At 38.9% G+C, this 9,573-nt stretch overlaps 1 protein-coding gene and 1 long non-coding RNA gene across 2 annotated transcripts in view; both read left to right on the forward strand.

Annotated features, from left to right (window-relative positions):
* Positions 1-9,573, forward strand: part of necab1 (N-terminal EF-hand calcium binding protein 1) — a 41,483-nt gene that overhangs the window by 5,785 nt on the left and 26,125 nt on the right. The window lies entirely within an intron of this gene.
* LOC116047451 lies at positions 2,081-6,947 on the forward strand. The gene is made up of 3 exons (XR_004104385.2): positions 2,081-2,263; positions 3,270-3,404; positions 6,894-6,947. It is a non-coding gene; the product is annotated as an uncharacterized LOC116047451 (long non-coding RNA).

The raw sequence follows: 9,573 nt of genomic DNA on the forward strand, positions 1-9,573 counted from the left end.
TTAAGGAGAATCTATCCAATAGTTGGTGAGATATTTTACTCTGGATCAACACCTTGCACAGGCACATTGACTGATCAATGCAAAGAATAGCCTTATTTGTACATTTATATTTCACATTGTGCCATATATAGAAATCATCCGATGGGTCAGTTTCACTTCTGTCCTGTATGAAGCAATGACAGTGATTTTAATTTTATATAGCCATTCAGGCAATGAGCTTTGTTATTGCTGCAATAAAGTGAAGTTAAAATGGCTAAATATGACTGTTCAGCACTAAGGCCGTTTCCCACATCAAGAAAAGTGTGAAAGGAGCCAAGATCATTCCACCTTTAACAATGTAATAGTTTGCATGGGTCCCTTGAACAAACCCCTCTGGATGCTCAGGTATGATAATGCTGTTGGTTGAGCTTAAACCCCTCATGTAAATCTTGTGTAAAAGCTGTTGATGTGCAGCATTACACAGTTGACATTTGAGGTAAACTAAAGTTGGGTAAGCGCGGGCTGTGATGAAGGCCAGAGATAGACTTTTTTTCAAGATATGTATTTGAAAGTAACATAATAATGTGCTGCTTCCTTCTTGTAAAAATAATAAATTCTAAATAAAAAGGATTAAAAAACAAAAATGACAGATTTTCAAGTCAGGCAAGACAACAACAAATTAAACAAACAATCAAAACAGATTGCATTTATTCAACAATGATTATTTGACAAAAATATTATTATTATAATATATCATATACCAAAAAGAACTGCTTCCAAAGAATTGCTGTAGTACATGTATTTTTGCCCCTGGTATTTCTAAAAGTTAGTACACTTAAGTAGATACAGGATAAAGTAACTAAGATTTACATTTAATTTATAGTTTGGCGTTGACGTAAGTCATCAACCTTACATTGCATAAATGTAGCAAGTATTGTGTCCTGTGATAGAAACAGATGAAAGTTGTCTTGTTTTGGTGGATTTTGCTGTAAGAGATGCTACTAAGGTACTTTTAAAGCCTGAAGATGCTCACTGTTTCTCTGATGGTTTCGAATGCCTCTTTAAACAATCCACAGTGCATTACACCTTGAAAACCCATGATATTCAGTGTCTAACAATTTTGATTTGGGGCTTGAATCAGTTTATATATAATATTAATTTATAATATATATAATAATATATAATAAATAACATATTATTATATCATATTAATTGTCTGTCAATGGAAGAGAGAGGCCAGTGATACTGCCTCTTTCTCTGTGACTTTAAGGGAAACTCAACATTAAACAAATGTCACAGGTGTGTTTCACAGACTTAGACTACCAGCTTGCAAAAATAAATAAATATGGAAATTAAATACTCCACCCTAAAAGATCCCCAACAATAATGTGTATCTGACATGTTTTTTCCCCCCGCAAAAAAACATTAAAATCCTTAAAAATGCATCTACTCCCTCTTTCCACTTTTAGCAGATGAATGTGAAAACAGCCTTCTAGTGTCATAGTCTGCACAAACATCATTCTGCATTATGAAACTCAAACATCCAGCGTTGGAGCAACAAAACACTTATTTTTGAGTGGAGGGTGACTTTAAGGCTGCTCAAAGCCTGAGTAAGGATTTAATTACCTTCATTGGAATAATTAAACAGTGTTTTGCAGCCAGAGAATGAAACGCTTCGAGTCACCGCAGCTGAAGGTATATAAAGAGTGCGTTTCCTCTCCCTCAATAACAGCTACCTGTTGCTACAACTGCAACGTTGTCAGATCATCACGACAAAGGTAAGACTGCAGGATTCACTCTTTGATGTCAGCATCAAATAATGATTATTGCTTATAGATGCCATCTGTGTAAAAATAAAATAGTAAATACAACACACTGCACGGATATACCCAGAAAGGAGTATGAGTGGGTTTACTATGGCGTCAGGTTTATGTCATATCTCGCGACTGCGATAAAACATCCTCACGAGCAAATTATATCATTTCACACACGCAGATATTACTCTTTGCGCACCATTTCAACAATCGAGAGTTGTACAGGCAGCTGCGAGCGTGAAACAAACATAGAGAGAGAAAAAAGTTCAGAGTCCAGAGTTCTTGGGGGCAGAGGGGAGGGGAGGAAGAGAGGTGAGGGTGTTGAGCTTCCTGACTGCCTGGGAAATGAAGCTGTTTGCCAGTCAGGTGGAACAGGCTTGGATGCTCCGGTACCGTCTCCCACATGGCACGAGGCTGAAGACGCTGTGTGATGGGTGGCTGAGGTCACCCACAATGCTGGTTGCTTTTGGGTGAGGTTTTAAATTTTCTTCAAAACTTGCCATTTTCATTGTGTAGCTCAAAGTTTGTTGTTGTTTCCCATAGCAAAGGGATTTTGAGAACGGCACAGGAAACTTAATTATATGTGTGCACATTTGTATTTTTGAAATCAAAGAAACAAATGCTCACAAATAAACTGCCCCTGCTAACAAAAATATCCATATATTATTTGTGGAACCTACCATTTTCACAGTAATATTGCTTCCAGCTGAGCAGCCTGTTCATACTCTATGTTGATTCATCCATAAGCAGGAATGACTTGAAAGATATTTACATAGATTAGCATTGATGGAACACAGAGAGCCCCCACCACCAACAGCTGTACACTGGTTACATAGAGACACTACAGGTAAATGGGGTACCATTTTTTGTGCATCTCTTTTTATCACTCCATAAATCAGAAAATACTGCCAACAGCCATAAAAATCCATTTCATGTTTTTAGGAATAAAATGTTGTATACAACAGGCTATGAATAACACATGAACCAACTGCTCTGTAAAAAAATAATAAGTAATGCTAACTTTTGGTCAATGTAGGAGAAATCTACAGACACAAATATACAAAGTGTAGTATAATTAAAACCTAAATGTATTTTGGATATTTTCTTTCCACTAGTCTGAAAGAAGACATGTTACGGAAGCAAACTAGCCCAAAATCTTAAAATTGACCATTGCATGAAGAAACAATGTGCTTGCCTGTGGTGTCTTGCCTTTAGACAGAGTTATGTTTAGGTGTAGCATGTTAAGTATTTTTTTAACCCAAGACTGAATATTTTTTACACTGTCTTCTGTGCATCTAAGAGATGGCCCTCTGGTTGGACTCAATTTTTAAAAATCCACAGACTTGGACCTATGCAGAGGTAACAACAACATTTTCTGGCAATGCACTAAAGCAATTTGTTGTTAATGTCATGATTCATACCGAGCAACAGGTCATCCTCCCTACCTCCCTCAATCTTTTTGATCTCCTTCAATAGCACGTCTGCCATCTATACCAGGCAAATCTGGTCTCTATCAAAAGTGAAGAAGAGAAGAACTTCTTGAGAGCTTTGGTTGGAAGACTGAATAAAAACATCCAGACTATCTGGACTGGGGGCACTGATGCTGTTGAGGTGAGTGATTTTACAGAGAGACAGATAGATGCTGTTGCTGTATAGATCCTCTGAGTATGGAAAATAAAGAGTTGCAGGATTCAAAGTCAGAGCTGACCTTTGTCCCCATTACCACAAAGGGTTTTTTTTATTGTTTGAGGTTTTATTCAAGTACCTTCATCCCAAGTTTTTTAGGGGTCCAAGCCCGAGTCTGCAAGAACGGGCAATAGCAAAGCTATGCCGTTCGCACAGCAGGGCTGTAGAACCCTATTGTTTTTCTACTGATTAATCTTCTTCATTATTCTTCTCCGCCTAAAACTCCGACTACAGCCTAAACCGTACATGGTGGGGGGTTGCTGTTTTCAGGACTGGTCTGAAACTCCGCAAGGACCTCAGGCGCAAAAAAACGACCCACTTCCACCACTAGGTGGCACTATAGCAGAAAAAAACCGCGTTTGATCCTATAACTCCCACACTGTACACCGGACATTTAAAAACCATATATCCACGCGTTCCCTGGATCTAACTGAGTCACGTGATATAGGCCACGCCCATTTCTGCCTAGACTTTAGACGTGAAAAATCACGATTTATCAAAAATCCACTTTTTCGATCACTTCCTAGACCGTGCGACCGATTTGCACGAAATTTGGCAGGCAGCATCTCCAGATGGGCCAGACAAAAAGTTAATAAAAATATTGCGCATATTACGCACAAACAAATTTGTGTAGTTAACTATGAAAACACCAACTTTGCCATATCTCGGCCAAAATAAATGGCATCAACGCCAAACTTTAGATTCTTGTTTGACATGACCCTCTGAAGGTCCCCCACATGTTTTACCAAAATTGGTCACTGGGGGGCGCTACAAGTACAAAAAGTTTATATCTCAAGAACCGCTCATCCGATTTTTACAAAATTTGTTGGGTACCATTTAGGGCCACTCCTGAGGCGAACCCTAGAGTGGGGTACTGAGGGGTCAAAGTGGGCGTGGCCTATGGGACCCAAGTCCAAATTTACTACTTACACTAAGGCCGGTTACACACTGGATGCGTCGCGCAAGCGTGGCGTTTCTGTTGCGTCTCAGAAGCGTGGCCGCTGCGTGGATTTTTCTGTGTCCTACACACCAGTAGCTTGTGTGACGCGGCGCTGCTCCTGCTGCTAGGTACAGGGAGGGCTGATCTCGGGACATAGCGCCGACACATTCAAAGTCTGAAAAATGGGTAAGTGGGCTGTCTGTTTATAACAACTTTGTGTAGCTGGACCGTCACTCAGAACACACACTACGTTGTTATTGTAGCCTATTCTACCCTTTATATATAGGCTTGTTCGACGTATGGGGAGAGAGTTGTTAAACTTAAAATAAATATATAGCCTACTGATTTGATTAAAATAAGACAACGTCGGCAGTATTGACTGCAAAATATGTTACAGAATATTTCGTTCTGTATGACAGGTGCTATATTTGAAAATCTTTTCTCTGAAATTTTTTATTACATTTATATCTACATTGATGTCCAAATCTAGAGACTTTTAAACATCAAGATGTCATTTATTAATATGCATTCATGTCTAAATGACATATAAACATATTTTCCTATTCTATTTTGCATGGAAATGCTTCCAACACGCTCACGTCTCGCGTGAAAAATAGGGGTCGGTTCTATTTCTAGCAGGCACGCGTCTCAGGCGCGGCTTGAGACGCGCGTCTCACGCAGGCAGTGTGTAAGCGGCTTTACGTGAACAACTTTAAATTTACAGGGTAGATAGACAATGGGTCATGGACCACACCTACCAAAAATTACACATGTGGACCACTAGGTGGCGCTATAATGTTTCTGTTGCCTTTAACTCCCACATTACACATCGCACATTAGAAATCCTTACATCCACATGTTCAATGAATCAAGCTGAATCACATGATATAGGCCACGCCCATTTCCGCTCAAAAGTTTTTTCGCAATATTGCAATGCGCAAAACCAACTTTTTCGAACTCGTCCTAGGCCGTGCGACGGATCAGCACGAAACCTGGTACGTAGCATCTCCAGATGGACATGACCAAAAGTTACTCAAGAAATTTTGCTACATTAAAGTATGCGCATCTGACGACCAAACAAATTTTCCTAGATAGCTACCACACACGTATCATATCATATCTCGGCCAAATTAAATGTTATCAGCAAAGAACTTGAGATCATTGTTCAACATCGCACTACGATGCTCTGTACCAAATCTGGCGAAGATCGGCCTTTAGGGGGCGCTATGAGTAACGTTTATTTGTTTTGGCCAATAACTCAATTTATTTAAATGGGAAATTTGCAATTGCAATATCTCTGCCACAGTAAATGCAATCAACACGACACTTGTGGTGCTCGTTCGGCATGCCGCTCTAAGGCTCTGTACCAAATTTGGCGAAGATCGGCCATTAGGGGGCGCTATAATCAACGTAGACGTGTTTTGGCCCTTTTACTCAATATATATTTGCAATGGAAATGTACCACAGACCTTGCAGCTCACACTTCTCAGTATTTACTGATGTTTCCCTCCTACCGTTTACGGTTTTGGTTTTGGTTTTTGCTTTTGTGTGCTCCCCTGGTTTTTTACAATAAACAAACTTCATAACCCACTTGACAAAGTTTCTACAACCTTCAGTGGACAAATGCAACTTATTTCTCTCACTTTTTCAATCCAAAATCAACACCATTCATAGGCGCCGATACCGTGCAATTAAACATTGCAGTTGGTGGAGCGTCTGTCATAGTGTGATTGGTTATGTTGGTGTCATTGATTCTTAATTTCCCACAAAGCACCCACGGAGGAAAACATAAATCGGTGCCTATGACGCCATTTGCAACAACGTGACCACCTCCCCTGCTCCTTCAACCACCACACCTGCCTCCCCCCCTCCACCCTCTCGGTCACTCTCTCATTTCTCTCTGCTGTCCCCTGTGGTCAGAGGGGTTAAGAAGTTTGTTTATTGTAGATCATTCTTAAGGGTGATCTGTATATGCCTGGAGATGAACTGTTGACCGCTACGTTTGCAACGGCGACGTACCGCAGACCTCAAGGATTGCAGTTCTAGTTTTACTTGTTTTAAACACAATTTCACAATCTTAAAGGATTAGTTTGACATTTTTGGAAATACGCTTATTAATTTTCTTGTTGAGAGTTGACAAGATGACAAGATATCGTATCTGTGCAGTGGGCTACTGTGAGTACCAAGCTTGAGCCAGGAGGTGATTTGCTTAGCTTAGCATAAAGACTATAAACACAGGGAAACTGCTAGCCTGGCTCGCTCAAAAGTAAAATGTGCCGACAAAAATGGTGACCTTTGTCCACAGCGGCTAATGCCTTTCACTGTTCTGTATTTTGAATTGGCTGCAGCAGGTTGCAATGCCGCCACCACGGCTCATTCTTTAAAGCAAGCCAGCCCTAGTAACAATCAAATGTTGTTACTGTGCCTTCACATGTTAAAGGGTAAATGTTCTGAAATTAAGCTTCATCTTTCAGGATCATGAATGGCAGTGGACTGACGGCACCATGTTCAACAGCATCATCTAGAAATCAGGAAAGCCAACCAAACTCGCTGGAGAAAATTGTATGGAGATGGACATTAAGGGTACAAAATGGTTATTTGTTGACATATTGATTGTCTGTAATGGTGGATGAGGCAACAGGGATAGGACCCAACAAAGCAGGCAGACTGGTTAAGTATTTATTAAAAAGATTACAGAAACATAGTCCACGTAAGTTTGCCAACGCAAATGTCAATGGCCCAAGTGAACATAGCAAATGTGCGCTCTTAAGCACCGGCAGCAGTAAAAAATGCCAGTCCTCAAGAAGGAAATATAAAGCTAATCAGAGCGTTTCCATGACCACAGTAGTAAACAAACTTGGCATCTGTGGAGGAACGTGTACTAGGACGAAAAAAGAAAAAAACAGACGACTTTTACTTTTAAAATTGTATTAATAAAATAAAAATAATTCTTTGTCAAGATAAACTGCCTTTTTATCTCGTTGTTTTGTCTAATCTTTAACCTGTTCCCACAGATATATATTTCGGTGACCTTGACTGTAAGGCAAAAAGATCTTACTTCTGCGTTAAGTACCTGTATGGCCGCCATATCACATCCTTCATGATGATGACTTCACATCCACTTCCGAGACGTCAGGCCTCGATGACGTCAACGCTGGAGAGTTTGTTGCTAATATTGATCCACTTCCAATTAACTCAGTAAACACAGCATTTATTCTCAATGTAAAGAAGCCAATATTTCAGTCTGCAGATTGTGATTTCATTTAATAAACTGGTGGAATTGAAAGTGAACTGAAAGCTGCTTGCATTCAATAAAGACAATAAATGTTCTGTTTTACTGTCATTTTTCCTACATATTCATATAATAGTGTGCAAAATCCAAAAAAATGTATATAAATAATGTACTAATCTACTCAAGGTATATTACCGTCGGTGAACAAGTAGAAACATTAACACAGTAAATGCCTACAATAATCAATTACATAAAAAATATAATCTTTGTTTCAAACTGTTAGCTTCCTGAATATCTGCACAAATACAGACTGAACTCAGACAAAGGGTTTCTACAAATGTATTTTTAACTGGTCAGCAGTTATAGGCTACTAAATGTTTAACCCAAATGTTAAATATTTGATGTTAATTTTACCTTCAGATTTTCACCTGAGCAACTTTAAAGTTAAGAAATGACAGTATCCGTATATGTGATAATGAATGAAATATGCAAATATACATCCTACCTACACCCATAAGTGATGTTGCAAAATGATGATGAATCATATCATTTTTTTTTTATTATGAGTGTTACTGTAGTGAATGAGTGAATTTGATTTTAGTCACAGCCTCTATGTGCTGAGCTGCATCCACATGCATACACATTTCTATCCCATTTGGGGAAATTTAGGAAATCACGGGATCTTGACAAAGTTATTATTATATGTGCATTTATATGGTGTACAACTAAAGTTTGTAATGATGGAGACAGGCGTGTTCATCAGTGTTGAAGAATTAAACTGAATGCAAACTAGAAGTAAACATTTCTGGCCCTACATCTAAACTTAATTCATCTGTAACATATTTCATACACAAACCCATCATTTCTTAATGAAAAGGCCTGTGTTCCTTTAGCTTTTTTCTACAATGTGTTTTTCCACAGAGATGTTTTAAAATCAAAATAGTATCTATTGTAGATAAGACTACATAGATAACTCTGGCTCCTTCTGTCAGTGTCTTCAAATGGCTCTACTCCTGCCTCAGAGCTCTTTCTGGTGTCCGAAATACACTTTGGTGTTCCTCAGGGATCAATTTTAAGGTCTTTTATGTTTTAATCTTAACATGTTTCTCATTGCTAATGTGATCAGGCGTCATGGTATTTAAATCCACAGTTTAGTATTGCCACTGATGGAATGCCTCCACAGTCAAAGAGAGAAAGGCGAGACATAACAACACGATTCATTATCCATGATAGCATTTGTTACCCTCATTATGAGAGTATCATAAGATGTGTAATTTACCTTTTAACCACAATCACTCACACAGAACTTTAATGGACTCCAATCGAAACAAACATGTTCCTCCCTGTTTGTTGATTTTACAGATGGCAAAGTTGTTATTGGAAGTAATTTGAAGTCTCAATTTGAATCCTGTATTGATTAAAGAATGACTCACTAAGCCGTAAGGTCTGCATCACTGGCTCCCTAGCCTGCTCAGGTTGATGTTGAACACTGAAAGATTATTCGATACATAAAAAAATATATATATATTGCACAGATATTGCATGTAGTCTGTACAAGATTTGTGCATGAATAATTTGTAGTTGAAGTTACACAGGGGGACTAGCATGTGCAAAACTGTGCTATAATTCATCATGTTTCTCATCATCTTTACAATACAGTTGTATTCCTTGCTTCACTTGTGCATGGTCCTTTCATAGATAATGTACCTTAAAATGTCAAAACAGCCCAGTTTCAAGCCTCCCAAGTAAGAGCCTTTTAGTGAGTTACATAGTTTAGTGTCTAACCTCTGGTTTATCTCCTCTGTGCCTCTAAGTGTTTTCTCCTGTTTGGACTGATTGATTGCGTCAGCACTTTCTCTCTTGTGAACGACAGCTATACAGCTTGTGTGGAATCGAGTTAAAACTGGCATAATTCCCCAGGG

Source organism: Sander lucioperca, chromosome 16 (genome assembly GCF_008315115.2).
Source record: "Sander lucioperca isolate FBNREF2018 chromosome 16, SLUC_FBN_1.2, whole genome shotgun sequence".
Taxonomy (NCBI): domain Eukaryota; kingdom Metazoa; phylum Chordata; class Actinopteri; order Perciformes; family Percidae; genus Sander; species Sander lucioperca.